General features: G+C 43.8%; 1 long non-coding RNA gene across 1 annotated transcript in view; it reads left to right on the top strand.

Moving 5' to 3' along the window:
• The window catches only part of LOC115091106, a 424473-nt gene that overhangs the window by 58240 nt on the left and 348318 nt on the right, over positions 1-17915 (top strand). The window contains exons 2-3 of the long non-coding RNA XR_003856617.1: positions 6244-6286; positions 6644-6723. This is a non-coding gene — a long non-coding RNA (uncharacterized LOC115091106). The remainder of the gene's footprint in view (positions 1-6243; positions 6287-6643; positions 6724-17915) is intronic.

The raw sequence follows: 17915 nt of genomic DNA, 5'->3' as shown, positions 1-17915 counted from the left end.
CTAACCCTGATACCAGGGGTGTTGTGATCTTCCTGCACACAGTGCCCTAACCCTGACACCAGGGGTGTTGTGATCTTCCTGTACCCAGTGCCCTATCCCTATTAATACCAGGAGTGTTGTGATCTTCCTGCACACAGTGCCCTAACCCTGATACCAGGGGTGTTGTGATCTTCCTGCACACAGTGCCCTATCCCTATTAATACCAGGAGTGTTGTGATCTTCCTGCACACAGTGCCCTAACCCTGACACCAGGGGTGTTGTGATCTTCCTGCATGCAGTGCCCTATCCCGCCTGCATTACTAGTGAGAGGCTGGCTTCACAGACAGGGGGGAGCTTCCTGACCCTCACTCCTCCCCTCCCCCATGTCCCAGCCAGTGAATGGTGTGTGGGTGAGTGGGGGGGGGAGGATGGTGAAGGCGGAGACAGCTCCCTCCCTGCATTACTAGTGAGAGGCTGGCTTCACAGACAGGGGGGAGCTGCCTGACCCTCACTCCTCCGGGGTGTTGTGATCTTCCTGCACACAGTGCCCTATCCCTGATACCAGGGGTGTTGTGATCTTCCTGCACACAGTGCCCTACTCCTGATACCGGGGGTGTTGTGATCTTCCTGCACTCAGTGCCCTATCCCTGATACCGGGGGTGTTGTGATCTTCCTGCATACAGTGCCCTATCCCTAATACCAGGGGTGTTGTGATCTTCTTGCACACATCCCCGGTATCAGGGATAGGGCACTGCGTGCAGGAAGATCACAACACCCCTAGTATTAGGGATAGAGCACTGTGTGCAGGAAGATCACAACACTCCCGGTATTAGGGATAGAGCACTGTGTGCAGGAATATCACAACACTCCTGGTATTAATAGAGATAGGGCACTGCATGCAGGAAGATCTCAACACCCCTGGTATCAGGGATAGGGCACTGTGTGCAGGAAGATCACAACACCCCTGGTATCAGGGATAAGGCACTGTGTGCAGGAAGATCACAACACCCCAGAGGAGTGAGGGTCAGGCAGCTCCCCCCTGTCTGTGAAGCCAGCCTCTCACTAGTAATGCAGGCGGGATAGGGCACTGCATGGAGGAAGATCACAACACCCCTGGTATCAGGGTTAGGGCACTGTGTGCAGGAAGATCACAACACCCCTGGTATCAGGGATTGGGCACTGTGTGCAGGAAGATCACAACACCCCAGAGGAGTGAGGGTCAGGCAGCTCCCCTCTGTCTGTGAAGCCAGCCTCTCACTAGTAATGCAGGGAGGGAGCTGTCTCAGCCTTCACCATCCTCCCCCCCCTCACCCACACACCATTCACTGGCTGGGACATGGGGGAAGTCAGGAGTGAGGGTCAGGCAGCTCCCCCCTGTCTGTGAAGCCAGCCTCTCACTAGTAATGCAGGCGGGATAGGGCACTGCATGCAGGAAGATCACAACACCCCTGGTATCAGGGTTAGGGCACTGTGTGCAGGAAGATCACAACACCCCTGGTATCAGGGTTAGGGCACTGTATGCAGGAAGATCACAACACTCCTGGTATTAATAGGGATAGGGCACTGTGTGCAGGAAGATCACAACACCCCTGGTGTCAGGATTAGGGCACTGTGTGCAGGAAGATCACAACACCCCTGGTATCAGGAATAGGGCACAAGTTCTAGTCATATTGACTGATCACATTACTTTTTTTGTCAACTACCAACAGTTTCCATTTCCCATCCCCCCAACCATCACCTCAGTTGGAACCTTGGTAACATCAATAGATAAGAGGGCAGCCAGCCAATAGGAATACATATTCATTCCTAACTGACCTGGAAAGTGTCAATAATTTGTATCATTTTCTGTTAGTGTTCCTGAGTTTCCATTTCCATTTCCCATCCCCCCAACCATCACCTCAGTGGGAACCTTGGTAACATCAATAGATAAGAGGGCAGCCAGCCAATAGGAATACATATTCATTCCTAACTGACCTTTACTGACCTGGAAAGTGTCAATTTGTATCATTTTCTGTTAGTGCGCACTAAGCACTAACACGATTTAACGATTTTTAACGATAAATCGTTAGAATTTCTATTGTATTGTGTTCTATAACGATTTAAGACGATATTAAAATTATCGGATGATAATTTTAATCGTTGAAAAACGATTCACATCCCTAGTGGACAATACATTGAAATCTTTGGTGCAGTTTTTTGCAGCAATTAAAAAAGCAAACAGAATGTTAGGAATAATTTGGAAGGGAATGGTAATAAAACAGAGAATGTCATAATGCCTATGTGTCACTCCATGGTGAGACCGCACCTTGAATACTGTGTGCAGTTCTGGTTGCCACATCCAAAAATGATATAGTTGCACTGGAGAAGGTATAAACAAAGGTGACCGAAATGATAAAGCGCATGAAATGGCTTCCCTATGAAGAAAGGCTAAAGAGGTTAGGGTTGTTCAGCTTGAAGAAGAGACGGCAAAGGGGGGGATATGATGAAGGTCTACAAAATCATGAGAGGACTATAACAGGTAGATGTGAATCGGTTATTTACTCTTTCAGATAATACAAGGACTATGGGGCACTCCATGAAGTTAGCAAGTACACATTTAAAACAAATTGGAGAATTTTTTTTTTCACTCAATGCACAGTTAAGTTCTGGAATTAATTGGCAGAGGATGTTGTTAGGGGAGTCACTGTATCTGGGTTTGAAAAAGGTTTGGATAAATTCCTGGGGGAGAAGACCATAAAATGCTATTATTCAAGTTGACTTAGGGGTCAATTTTAAGACCCGCGTGCGCATGTCCATGTGCGCAGTTCCCGGCATGCGCACATGGATGTGGTTATTTTATAACACGTCGGCGCATGCATGTTATAAAATACAATATCTATTTGCATGTGTGGTAGTTTTTAACATTCATGCACGCATGTGCATGCAGATGGCCTCCACCGCGCGCAGGCGGGGAAATTTTAAAAGGACACGCGCAGCGATGGGAGTAGGGCTGCCACAGTTTCCACCCAGTCTGCTCCAAGGAGACTGGGAAGGAACTTCCCTATACCCCTACCTATCCTTCCTACTCTTTCTCCTCTTCTCCCCGACCCCTAACCCTACCTAGCTACCCTGCCCCTCAGCCCGCCCTTTATGAGATGTCCAGCACTTTGGCACATAACGGGGGTTATGCACATGGCCAGGCCCAAAAATGCAAGCAGGACTCACAAGGCCCGGCCACACACGTAACCCCCCATTTTTATGTGCGCAGGCTTCTGAAAATTAGCCCATTAGGGAATAGCCACTGCTTATTACTGGCATCAGTAGCATGAGATCTACTTAATGTTTGGGTACTTGCCAGGTTCTTGTAACCTGGATTGACCACTGTTGGAAAACGGATGATGGGTTTGTTGGACCTTTGGTCTGACCCAGTAAGGCAACTTATGTTTTTCTGTTCTAGAGGATTCATTTCCCAGCATCCTGGTACTCTTGGAGAATGGGACTCCATTCAGTCACTCTTCCTTTCAAAGTATATTAACTACTTTATATACTTGCTATTACAGATTGTAACATGTTTACTGTGCCAGTATTATAATCCAGAAATTGCTTAGAAGTAAAATAAAGACGGTCAATAAGTGAAAAGAATCTAGTAGATGGTAGAATAACATGGACAGCTTTGAATGTCTGGCCTTCTGTCATATTCACCTCCAACTCTTTCACAGTGTTTTTACCCTAACAGACTCACATAGATTTTGGAGAAATCAAGGATTGCAAATTTATTAACGTACCGCATACATATGACAACACCCAAGCGTCAAAACAAAACAAAACAAAACTTAATTGCGCTGGAAACCCATTTGCCTAACCCAGCTAACTGTGCTATCCCTGACTGTACCATCCCAACCTTTTAGCATTAGTCAGGTCAGAAACTGCCATTCAGTTGCCCCACCACATCCCAACATAGTTGCCTTTTTCAGATGTGACTGCACCCAATTACACTAATAGCTCCCCAGGGTATCCTAATATTGCCAACCCAGTCATCCCAGCGAATCAGCTAACATTGTCTGGTACAAATTAGCTTTATTATTCTACCACCTCCCTTCCAAAGCTGTGGCAAAAACAAGGAAAGTTTTGTGTCTTGATCTCTGTTACCCTTTAAAAGGAATACTGTATGGCTGAGTTGTCAGATCTCCATAAATCTTTGAGTTACCCCCTGATGCAGAATTCAAAGCTTCATAACATTGGACAAATGTTGGATTCAGTTGTTTCTTGAATTATCCTGGGGATCTTCTACACACAAGCTAAGTGTTCTTTTAAGTACATTTCACAAAAAATATTTATGAAAACAGTTCATACTGCATACCAGTGATTGATGATTGTAATTGATTGATGGAATTTGTCCGCCATTTTGTGAATACTAAGACATAATTGTTAAAATAAATTGAGTCATATATCATGATCGCTAATTGCTGTGAGTATGCCTTGTAGATAAGAGGGGATTTTTACATTTGTGGCCTATATTTTACCCTGCTCTTGGGTTTCTATTGCAGTATATAAAGAAGAAGGAATAACACTTACATTTGAGAGAGTATAGTGTAAGGGGTTTTGCCAGCTGCTGTCAGACCAAATTGATAGGGAAGTCCATGTCCCACTCCTGTTATCCCATGCCTCATCCTTCCCAGTTTTCCCTTGTCCACATTTCCAGTCACATGATTCAACACCATGAGAGGCCTGTTGAAGGATTGGTTCCACATTACTCAAAGAAGCATTGGAGGAAGTGGAAATCTAAGGTCAAGTGTATGGCCCTGTTATACTCGAGAGCCCCTCCTGCTATCCTGTTCCACATGTTCATTCAATGATGATCTCCAACATGAACATTATTTTTTTTATTCAGATCACACTGTAGTCAAGTTTACTGGAATTTAAACTTTCTTTTCTGATCTTATTGAGGTTTTTTATATTTAGTCAAACTCTGGGGCTTTTGAACTTCCTCCTGAAGATTATTTAACTGAAGACCTATGAATCTACTTTTCCTTCAAGTGCATTTTTGAAGAAATATGATGGTTATGTTCTTCATTCTTTTAAGATTTGATGGACAGAGACCCTTCCTGTTTCCAAAGACTTGACTACAGAGTTGGTGTTTGACAACTTTGAAATCCTCAAACCATATAGTTATCCTTTCTTGGTATAGTTAGCAAAGTTAGCTGTAGAAATGAGAAGCTCACCACAAAAGAATTGCTTGGAAATATATACAAGTCTGTCATGTTTTTTTTTTTTCACTGATAGTTCTTTCAGGTCTTACCAGCACCCTGTGGAGAAGCCCCACATCAGAAATACCTCTTAGCCTTTTCACCTCTTCCCTGATGCTTTTTGATGTCTCTGCTGTTGAGATTTTCATCCCTCTATCAGACTCTAAAACATTTTATTTAGATCACAAACTGTGAAGCTATCGTCATACCATTGACTTTGCAAGAAAAAAGTCGACATTCTTGGTTTTTTAATCTTTGTCCAACTGAAAGTATAAAATGGATTGAGTTCAAAGGCAAAGAATGGACTAAGTTCAAATCTTTCTCTCAATCACAAATACAATAGTTTTTTCTTAGACACTACTGTTTATCTATATAATGCTACTGTTTTTTTTATTTACCTCACAATACAATATTTTTGTTAACTTCTTTTTTAAGGCAAAAAAACTAGCTGGCCTCAAATCAACAGCTTGTTGGGCAAGAGAATGGTACTCTGCCTTCAAGGCATGGACTGGTTCTAAGTAATTAAGTAATCCAGAAAGGCTTGCTTGCAGCCCAACCCTGAGAATTGGATTAGTCCTCAGGGCTTCTAAAGGGGTACTGGGATCCCGGGAAGAAATTCCCAGAAACTTGGGGACCAAGCTGTGAGAACCCGGAGGAGACCCATGATGTCTTAAACCTTTGAGAGTATGGACCTGATTTTCAAAAATATTTACACATGTAAAAATGAGTTTTACATGCGTGAATACACTTTACCTGTACGTGGGCTTTTAAAAATTGCTACAATATATGCCATTGAATTGTTCTTAGGATTTACTTGCATAAGTGCACTTTACTAGGGTAAATGACTTTTGAAAATTGCTACATTTACACGTATAAGTCCTTTTTGAAATCAGGCCCTCAGTGTATTTGTGCCTGCAAGGGTGAATTATTGAATTATTATGTGACTGGATACTAAGAACCTGAACCAGACTTAATTGTGAGTATGTTAATTGGATCTACTTAAATTGTTTGAACCTAAAATGCCATTTTGTTCTTGTAGGGAGGGAACCTGTGCTTCCTGTTTAACTCCTGCAATGTTTAAGGTAGGAACTAGTATTTATATTTCTGTTAATTTCCTACTTCAATAGAGTTCAGCTTGGAATTTCTGAAGAATGTGGCTTATAATTACAGGGATCCCCAAACTGACACCTCTTTACTAATATGTAAATGAAATGCAATGCATCTACATCCTATATAAGAAATTTCAACCTCATCTGTAGTATGTTGCCTTAAGAAAGGATCCTAACAATCCTGAAAGTAACAGTGGTAGTTTTCTTTTAAAACATGTTTTTCTGTGTAGCTTCATGTTTAAATTACCTAACAATTCTTTAAGAATTCATATTTGAAAATCAGCAATCTTTTGCTAAGGCTTACACAATTAGGAATCCCATTTCCAACAGGAAAATGCTGCTCATTCAGTGAAAGGATTATGCATTTGGAAAAAAGGAACACTTTTTACATCTAATTGCTTGAACATTGGGTAAGTGCACAATTTATGTTTGTAAATTTGGACAAGGGAGCAATGCTGATCTGTTGAACAAGTGTAACCTTGCATATATATATATATATATATATATTTTTTTTTTTTTTTTTTTTTTTTTTTGTTACTCTGTTGTTAAAAAGATCCAGAATGTTTAATATTCAAGACTGAAACTCTAGAAGTTTCAGTCAAGAATCCAGGTTCAATAATGAGGTTGCACAACTCGTTAGCATATGAATTCCATTTTTACAAGATAAAAATAGATGAATTAACTTGCTCACAAAAACATGTGTAAAAGGTTTACAGATTTATGCAATTGAGTTCACTTCCAATTTGCCAAAGTGTGCAAGTACTTGCTCTGCAAATAGCAGTGTCCAAACTCAACTATTCTAATGTTGCTTGTGCTGAGTCCCATGAAAAATCTGAGCTTCATGGTGCATTAGTAGATCCTTGGACCAAGGCAGGATTGGCCAACCTGCAGGAAGTACCCCTGCAGTTTCCCACTGTTGGCAGGCAGACCCAGAGAAGGCAGAGTCCCAGCTGGAGCTTCGCCTATACTAGCCCTCTTTCTCCTCAGGTTGAGCCTCTGGGTGCTGGGGCCAGCAGGTCTTAGGAAGGGGCCTCTGCTGATGGTGTAGGTGATCCTCCTAGGGTAGCTGGGTCGAAGCATATGGAGGTCAGATGAATCTAAGGTCTGGGCAATAGTCAGGGCAGGCAGCAGTTAAGCATATCTGATGGTAGGCAGTGGTCAGTGGCAGGCAGCTTCAAGCATATCTGGGATCAGGCTGATGTCAAAATCAATTATCCATCTGAAAGGGAAGTATGGACATATAGGAAGGGAAGGTCAGACAAGGAGAACTGAAGACAAAGCTGGTACTTAAGACAAAACACTGGAACTGAAGACAAAGCTTGGACAGAGAACAAGACACTGGAACTGAAGACGAGGCACTGGAACTGAAGACAAGGCACCAGAACAGAAGACAAGATGCTGGAACAGAAGATGCTAGAGCAACACACCTTATTGCAAGAGTAGGGGGACCTGTTGTTGAGGTGTTGAAGGAGTGTCAGCAAGGGCCTTTCTTAGGCCTGAGCAAGTGAGGTAATCAGGAAGTGCCTTGAGGCTTTTTCCGCTGTGGGCCCTTTAAGTAGGGTGATGTTGGATGCACGCACACACAGCAGGAATCAGTGACATTCTGCTGCGTGGAGCATTGGTGGCATCTCGCCACATTGGAGCTTGGCAGCTCACTACAAAGAGGAAAGGAGGAATCGCACCATCTCAGGAGTCAGCAGGGAAGGCCTAGCCCAGAGGGTGAGTGCGGTGGTTCTCGGGAGCAGGCCATGGACCACCAAGTGTAACAGTACCGCCCCTCTTAAGCCCCCTCCCTGGAGCTTTGGGTTTTTTGGGATACCGATGATAGAATTCCATAAAGAGGTTGAGCTCCAAGATATTGGAAGCTGGCTCCCAAGAATTTTCTTTTGGGCCTTAGTTTTTCCCAAGAAGTTAGGTATTCAATTCTCTTGCCTTTATGACAGGTTTCCAAAGCTTCTTCATCTTTGTAAACAGTATCTCCATTGATAGTCACATCCTGTAATTTGGGTTGCACCCTAGAGCAGTGATTCTCAACTTTTTTCCCATCATGACACACTTGATGGACAATGCTCACATGTATGACACACCATTTACAGCTGAACTAAATCCATAGTTAAACTAAAAAAAACAAAGGCCTTACTATTACTTTTATTGTGAAGATTGACACAAGGGAAAGGTAAGACTACTCTCGCTGAACAGAAATTACATAATCTTTTTATAAACTGTGCTCTCTGTCCCCTATGGGGCCACCAAACTTTTTTCTTCTGCTGTCACTTTTGGGCCCAGCAAGAAAAGATAGAATCAGTTATTACTGGCCTAGGAGAGAAAGAGAATAGCTATTTCTCGCTGGAATCCGGCAAGAATGGAGAACAAGAGCTGTCTCCAACTAGACCCAGTGGGTAAAGAAGTCTGCTTTGTAAACTATACAGCCTTTTGCACCCTCCCCTCCCTCCCAAACCAATTAAAAATACTCATCTCGGTCACACAGAAACATAAACAGAAACATGCAGACAAAAACTGAACTGAAAACCACAACAAGCCAGAGTCTGTATTCAATACAACAATGGAAAAAATAGAATCATCATTCCTTAGGAAAAAAATGAAATAAAATCAAGAAATATAAAATCAATACATCATACTAATTAAACAAATATATATTTCATAATTGAAGAATAGAATAACATCCAACAATTAAAAACTCATAAAAATGTTCCAAACACCAATTAAACATTTCAAAACAGCAGACACAAATATCCAATAATTAAAATTATTAATAAGGATAAAAAAAAAATCCCCCTGCCCTCCATACTTGGGACCTTTTCATTTCTATGTGCCCTGAGATTGTCTTGGATTACCAAGAGGAGAGGAGTGGGGTTGTTGCTCATAAACTTTATCTTCTCTCTCTCTCCTATATATGCACATATACTTTCTCTCATGCTCACATGCTCAGTCTCACATAAGCACACATACATAGGATGTCTCTCACTCACATGCTCAGTCTCACACAGGCACACACACACACACACATGGCATGTCTCTCATTCTCGTGCCCAGTCTTACACAGGCACACACATATGCACACACAGACTAGCTCTCACTCACATGCTCAGTCTCACGCATGCACACACACATGCTGTTTCTCTCCTCCTGGAAGAACAAGTGACAGCAGCAATTTCAGCCTGTCCTCTTCCAGTCTCTGTGGCTGACAGGACTCATTCTCTTTTTTGGGGCTGCAGGGGCTGTCACTTTGCCTCTTCAAATTTGGCTTGCACTGCTCCTTCTCCTCAATCAGCCCCTGCACCTTTGCCTATTTATGACAACAGCATAGCCTCTTGTTCTAGCGCAAGTCCAATTCACTTCATCTTCCAATAAGGAGAGGCCATATCTCATGTGCGGATACCCCCCCCCGCCCCCAGTGTTCTTTCTAGGTGCCCACTCTGTGCTGCAATTGGCTCTGCTGCTACGTTCCGCCTGTGTTTGAAAATGCTGACAGCCCAGCTAGAAGAGGAGATTTCTGTATTCCACTGGAGCATAGGAGGGGGTGGGAAAAGTAGCTGCACCAGCAGGAGACAAGGGAGCACAGTATTCTTGCCATAGAGGTGGTGACACACCAGCTTATGCTTTACGACACAGTGGTATATTGCGACACACTGGTTGAGAATCACTGCCCTAGAGGGCCATGAGAACACCAGTGGTTTGAGTAGCGATACATGAAATACATTATGTATGTTCAGTGTAGGTGGTAACATTAATTGGTATGTGACGGGCCCCAGTTGCTGGAGAATAGACAAAGGTCTAACATAACATGAAGCCATATGGAAGGAATGTGTAAATGACATGTGCTCAGCACACTTTCTCTCCAATCTTAAACTGAGGAGCTGGTCTTCTATGGGCATCCACAGTTTTCTTGGCTCTGTCAGTGGTTTTCTGAATTGGGTGATTGGTCCTTCCCATAGTTTATGCAATTCCTGGGTGAAGAGTTGAGCCACTGGTGAAGGCACTGTCACAGATAGTGGCAGGGGAGGAAAAGGGGAAGATCTGGTGACTGCATTGATATGGGTATTATGAGAGAATTCAGCCCAGGGTAAAAGAGTGGCCCAATTATCTTGGCACTCATTGACATTTGAGCAGAAGAAGGTCATGAGAATATGATTGGTGAGCTCTTCTTGTCTGTTCCCTTGTGGATGATAAGTAGTAGTGTAGTCTAGTATGATGCCAAACTTTTTATAGAGAGAGCACCAACATTGTGTGGTGAAATGCACTCCTCTGACAGTATGTGCTTTGGCAATCCAAGCAGGTGAAAGACATGGAGAATGAACAGGCATACCAGTTCTGGTGCTAAAGGAGGTCTGTTAGTGAGACACAGTGTGCCATCTTAGAGAATCGATATATCATGGTGGCACCACCTGAGAAAGGGTGGTGCCATCATGATATATCGACAAATCTTGGCACCACCTGAGAAAGGGTGGTCCAAGATAAAGTCTGTGCACAGGTGGGTCCAGGTGGGTTTACAATGGCTATAGCAGCCCCCAGGGTCGGCCATGCAACATTTGTTTGCCATACACACGTGGGACATGAGACAACATAGGCCTTGATGTCTTGTTTCATTTGGGGTGACCTGTAGTATTGTTGAAGCAATTCAAGGATTTGTGCCTACCCAGGGTAACCTGCGACATGGGAGACATGAACCCATTTCAACCCTTTCTCATGTAGTCTGGAAGGTTGAACCATCTTCCCTGGAGGGACAGTTATCATGGTAGCCAGTAGTATCATATCAGGATCAATGCTATATCTAGGAGGTTCTGGAACATTCTCGGTCTGGAAGGAGCGAGAGAAAGCATCTGACTGTTGATTTTTGAGTGGTGGGTGATAACAAAATTTGAAGTTGAAGTGAGCGAAGAACAAAGACCAATGGGCTTGTCTTGCATTTAGCTGTTTATCTTGATGTAGATGTTCGAGGTTCTTGTGATCCATGTATACTCTAACACAGTGTTAGGCTCCTTTGAGTAGGTTGCCTCATTCCTTTATGGCTAATTTAACAGCCGAAAGCTCTCAATTTCTGATGCTGTAGTTACGCTCAGCTGATGAAAACTTCTTCAAAAAGAAGGAACATAGATTAAGTCCTTCTCTGAGAGTATGTTGGCTCAGGACAGCCCCTACGCCAAGAGTAAAGGCATCAACTTCCAAGATGAAGGGCAGCATAGGATTTGGGTGACACAGACAGGACCCATCCACAAAGACATTGTTTAACTTCTGAAATGCCTCTAGAGCCTCAGGTGGGCAGTCTTTGTTGTTGGTGCCCTTGCGGGAAAGGGCAATAAAGGGGGCTGCCACAGAGGAGTAGTTTGAGATAAACTGATGATAATAATTAGCAAATCCCAAAAATCTTTGTAGAGCCAGAAGCCCCATGGGATTGGGCTAGTCCCTGATGGCATTTACCTTGGCAGGGTTCATGCAGAATCCATCACAAGAAACTATGTACCCCCAGGAAGGGTAGTTCTTCTTGTTCAAAGAGACATTTGTCCAACTTGGTGTAGAGATTGTTCTCTCACAGGCATTTCAGAATGGTGTGGACATTTTGGTGGTGGGCCCGCAATGTTTGATCAATATGTCATCTAAATACATGACCACACAAGCGTAAAGTAGGTCATGAAAAATCTCATTAACCATTTTCTGGAAAATTTCTGGGGCTTTACAAAGCCCCAGAAATTTACCCCAGAATTTAGTTATGCCCAAAGGGCATAACTAAATTCTTGCAGTGTCTGTCATAAGTGTTACATGCAGTTTTCCACTCATCACCAGCTTTGATACAAATAAGGTTATATGCACCCCTGAGGTCCAGCTTTGTAAATATCTTGGTGCCTTGTAGGCGGTTGAAGAGTTCTTTTATTATCCTTCTTTGTGATGGCATTCATGGGCTGAGGGAGCTGTATTTCTTCATGGCAAAGAAGAACCCAACCCAAGCAGGGAAAGAAGAAGGACAGATAAATCCATGTTCCAGGTTTTCCCAGATGTAATCAAATATGGTCCGAGACTCAGGAATTGACGTGGATAGACCCGTTTGCGCAGGGGCTTGGCCTCTTAGAGGAACTCAATGCCACAATCGTACATGTGGTGAAGTGGCAAAATCTCAGCCTTTTTTTTTGAAAAGTTATCTTTGTAGTCCACATACTGTGGAGGAAGCCCAGGAGGTAAGGTAGCCATGGTCATAGGGCAATGAGGTTCAACAGGCTCTAGGCAGGAATCCATACACTCACAGCCCCATCGGGCGAGTTGTAGGATAGTCCAGTTGAACTGCAGTCGATGCTACTGGAGCCACAGCAATCCCAAGATAATGGAATGGATGGCCTTGGAGATCACATGCAAACTGAGCTTTCCTAGATGCAGGAGACCAGTGCATAAGAGGAACTTGGCTTGGTAGGGGGTCTCCATAAACAGAAGAGATTATCAAGGGAGAGGCCATCCAGACCATAGGAATTAGTTGGTGGATGAGTTCTTCAAGATAAAGTTCCGTCCAGAATCTGAATCCACAAAAGCCTAAATGGAGAAGCATTTGGAACCCAATTCTAGGGTGACAAGAAGAAGTAGTAGGGGAGCTGGAACAATAAGCCTAGGGTCATCTCCCTGCAAGACCCTAGGCATTGGGATTTCCTGGCCTCAATGGCATTGGGTCAAAAGATGACCCAGCCCAGCTCAGTATAAGCAAAGACCCTGGTGTCTGTGATGGAGTCTCTCCACTGGAGCCAAAGGACTCTGGCGCAATTACATGAGTTCTTTGTAAAGAGTAGAGGTCAAGGGTACAGGAGCCAGTGGCGAGTTTGGGTGTTGGAACAGGGTGCCAATGTGATTTTTTTTTTCTGGTGGACACGTCTCTCATGCCTTTGCTGTAGATTGCAGTCAATTTTACCAGTTAGAGTGATAAGCTCTTCTAAGGAGGCAGGGATATGCTAGTTAGTGATTTTTGATGAGATGCCTTCAAGGAAGATTGCAGCTAGGTTGTCCTCTTGCCATCTGAGCTCTTTAGCTAGTGATGGAATTCTATTGCATACTCTTCCAGGGTTCTAGGGCATTGATGGAGGTGAATTAAATCAGAAGCCATGGCTGCTGCATGGAAAGGCTCCTCAAAAGACAATTCTGAATTGCTCGGTGAACTGTTTCAAGTTGAACAAGAGGGGAACCCCTCGCTCCCAGAGGATAGAGGCCCAAGCTAGGGCTGGTCTTTCCAACAGAGAAAGAATATATGTAGTCTTTGTCTAGTTTGTTGCGGTTCTGGCCACGAGCGCCACACCCAGACCCTTACCTCCGCGTTCCTGGACCTGTTCCCGCTTTCGTTGGCCTAGTTCCTGGCCTGCTTGGTGGCATCCTTGCGGGGGCCGCGCCGCCGGGAAGCCTTCTGTGGACGCTCTGTCTCTAGGCACGTGCGTGCCACTTGGGCACTTTTCTAGGCCATTTCCCGCCAGTGGTGACTCCGCCCAATTCCTGACATCAGACGCCGCGGCCTTGATAAGCCGGCCGCAGCCACCCAGTCTTTGCCTTGCAACGGGCTTACCTACCGGATCCCTGTTGCATTGTGCCCCGGAGCGACCTGTCTTGCTACTCGCTCCATTCCTGCTACAGTACCTGCCTGGTTCCTGTTTACCTGCTACAGTACCTGCTTGGTTCCTGCCTGCCTGCTACTGTACCTGCTTGGTTTCTGTTTACCTACTACAGTTCCTGCCTGGTTCCAGTACCCGAGTCCTGCTACAGTTCCTGCCTGGTTCCAGTACCCAAGTCCTGCTACAGTTCCTGCCTGGTTCCAGTACCCGAGTCCTGCTACAGTTCCTGCCTGGATCCAGAACCTGAACCCTGTTACAGTACTGACCTACTGTCTTAGTCTGGTTCCAGTTCCCTGTCCTGATCCACTACCGCCTAAGTCCCAGCGGCCGGCCCAGCTTCAAGGGTGAAGAGCACCTCTCGTCCAGCCTGAACATCTGCCTCCCGGCCTGCCAGTTACTAGAGACATTGACCATCTTTTCCCAGTCTCCTGCAGGTCGGCCTAAGAGTCCACTAAACTGAGACTCCCACAGCATAGTTGTTGGGGAATAGTTTTGCTTGTAGTAGATAATTTGATTTCCTGTTAATATATTATTAGTCATCCAAAAACAAACGATACTGAAAACCACAATAAATCCAGCATATTTGTACCACCTAGTGTGCAGTGAAAAGGTGAATTTTTTTTCTTAATTTGACCTCATACATAGGCATTATAAACTTCTAGATAGCATGAAGGTAAGATGCCAGTATTTAATCATAGGTTAGATAATGAAACATTTTTTTGCTTCAGTGCTCCAATGTGAAAGTTCATATATTTGTCAACTTTTTTATATATTTTTTTTAATTTTTCACTTAGCTTAATAGCTTGCTAGCGTGAAGAAACGCCATGCTGCCAAGATGTACAAGGCTCATCTTATCTGCCCGACGGAACCGTGTTTCGGCTTCGCCTTCATCAGGGGGCCAAATTTAGCTGTAAAGTAACAGAGAAAGTCATCAAATGTTAAAAAAACATCAATATTTCATTAAACAATTATAATGGAAGATGCAGCACCAACATTTTATTGAACAGCGGCTTGGCTTGCCAACCTGCCGGTAAAGCGTTTCCTCAGCAAGAGTGTCGAAAATTTGCGCCGTTTTTTAAAGGTTTTAGGGCCAATCAGAAACTGCCACATCGGTTGATGTCCTGGATGATTGATAACATTCATTTTAAATAATGGAATACCACTCGATAGATAAATTCAAACCTTCGGGTTGTACTGTGTTTAAAGCAAAAATCCATTGTTGCTCCCTTAAATTTAGGAGCAATTGTGGATCGCCCTCCCTCCCGGATAGATGAATATGATCTATCACCCGCCATTTCAGATCCACAAAGCTATGATTTTTTATCAGACAATGTGTGACAATTGGGGCCTGAGTTTTTTTGGTTAGCAGGCAACTACGGTGTTCAATTAATCAGGTACGAATGGGACGTTTCGTACGTCCAACATAAAATTGTTTGCAGGGACATACAATAATGTAAATGACCATTGATGTTTGACACGTAGAATGGAATCGTGTTGTATGTGTTTTTCCAGTATTGTCCGTCCATGTTGGACCTGTCAAAGTCTGAGAACAAAGAGAACAATTATAATGCCTATGTATGAGGTCAAATTAAGAAAAAAAATGCACCTTTTCACTGCACACTAGGTGGTACAAATATGCTGGATTTATTGTGGTTTTCAGTATCGTTTGTTTTTGGATGTGTGAACAACTGATACCGCTACCAAAAGTTTTTTTGAGAGTTGGATTGTGACGAATATATTATTAGTACCATTATATGGTACTATTTATTCTTTGTTTCTGTGAAACCAAATTTTTGTTTGTGAAGTGTGTGTCAACTAATGTTTTTATTATGTATGTATGCTTTGTTCATTGCCTAGGCCTATTTGTGTTAGGTGATTAATACATTTTAATAAAATGAAAAATAAAATGAAATTAAAGTGCATACAGCTCTGATTTAAAAATGCTCAACAATGCTTGGAGTCCTGGAGTACCTGGGTGGAGCTGGCAACTGCATAGAACAGCTGGAGGCTACAGAAGGTAATAGTACTGGTGTGAGTGCAGGTGACACCACAGAGGTAGTCAAAGCTTCCAGGTGGGTGGACAGCCAGTCCATGGAGGTGGCCAGGAGTTCCAAAGTTTTTTGCTGCTAATGCATCCTGTGGGCTAGACCCAGAATGGCCTGCAAGGATGTCAAGTTCACCAGATCTATGGCTTCAGCAACCTGTTGTGTTAGTGTACCTTTGGGCAGAAGCAGGATTGGCAAAACTGGAGGGAGGAGTCCTGCCGGTTCTCACTATCGGCAACCGGACCTGGACAAAGCAGAGGCCCAGCTGGAGCTTCATCTATACCAGCCCTCATTCCCCTCAGATTGATCCTTTTGGTGCTGGTCTTAGGAGGGGTCCTCTGCTGACGGCAGAAGTAGTTGTCCTAGGGTAGCTGGGTCAAAGCAGATCGAGGTCATATGATTCCAAGGTCCGGGTGATTCTCAGGTCAGGCACTGGTCAAGGGTATCCCATGGCAGGCAGTAATCAGTGGCAGACAGCGGTCAAGCATATCCAATGGCAGGTAGTAGTCAGTGGCAGGTAGTGGTCAAGCGTATCTGGTATTAGGCTGAGGTCAAACCCGAGTACCATCCAATAGGGAAGCAGGGGCAGATAGGCAGGGAAGGCCAGGCAAGGAGAAGCACAGGCAGGGAAGGAGAACTGAAGACAAAGATGTTACCGAAGACAAAACAATGGAACTGAAGCTGAAACACTGAAACTGAAGACAAGAAACTGGAGCAGCATGATCTGCTAAAAGAGTAGGGGGACCTTTTGCCGAGGCATTGAAGGAGTGTCAGCAAGGGCCTTTTATAGACCTAAGAAAGTGAAGTCATCAGGAGGCGCTTTGAGGCTTTTTTCACCAAAGACCCTTCAAGTTGGGCAATGTCAGGCATACACATGCCCTAGGAGGTGCAGGACCAGCAGAAGTCAGTGGCACCCTGCCGTGTTGAGCATCGTGGTGTCTCACAAAGTTGAAGTGCAGCGGGCCCACTGCGAAGAAGCCAGGAGGGATTGCCCCATGTCGGGAACCTGTGGGGAAGGCTCAGCCCAGAGGGTGATTGCAGCAGTTCGCAGGAGCAACCAGCGAACTGCCAAGTATAAAACTTCAGTAGCTGTAATAGGAGTGTACACACTGGAATCACTTTTGTTTTGATTTTTGAATTTTTTAAATTTTAGTTTATATTTATTTTGTCTTATATATTCAAATGAAATAAACAAAATTGTAAAAAACAAAAGGAAAAACAAAATGTGTCTCTTTGGAGCACTGCCTGCTCAACTTACAAAAATTAATTACCCCTCACCACCCCCCTCAGCTACCCTACACTCACTGGATCATTTCATACCCCAGCCACAGTTTAAATGAGGCAGGAGAAATCTCCAATTGCTAATATGAAATTAAACAAATTGAAAAACAAATGACACTTCGTCCATTTTTCTTTCATTTGGATATGAAAATAAAGCAAAATGCAATAGGAAATCTCGACATTTTCTATTTAATTTCAAATTTTAGTGCATCTCTAGCTGATAACAGAGATGACCCTCCTGTCATACCAACACTAAGCAATCCAAAGCACTCATACTAGCCCTTAATTATAAAGAACTTTTGCACCAGAGCAGGTTATTTTCTGTGCTTGACCAGCAAGCTACAGCAGACAATCTGTACCTGCCAGGTGTAGTTTACATCTTAGAAGCTCTTAAAGAAACAGTACTGCGTGTCCAGCCCTGTAGTGTCAGGCAGTAGCGTAAATTCCTAAGAAACCTTTATACTAAGCCGTGATAATGCAGCAGTGCATACCAAACACATAATTCAGCATTTAATATACGCTAAAATTATACTAATGTGCAATAACAATGTTCATGTAAGCAATGGCAATATCCCAAACCACAGGTGGTCCTACTTAAGAAAAATATTAATGAGCTGCAATGCATGCAGATGCATGCAAAACAGCTCAGAGCAATGCAGATTGTGATAAACTTTGTGATCA

Source organism: Rhinatrema bivittatum, chromosome 4 (genome assembly GCF_901001135.1).
Source record: "Rhinatrema bivittatum chromosome 4, aRhiBiv1.1, whole genome shotgun sequence".
NCBI lineage: Eukaryota > Metazoa > Chordata > Amphibia > Gymnophiona > Rhinatrematidae > Rhinatrema > Rhinatrema bivittatum.
The sequence above is the reverse complement of the archived record's forward strand: the minus strand, read 5'-3'. Positions and strand labels throughout refer to the sequence as shown.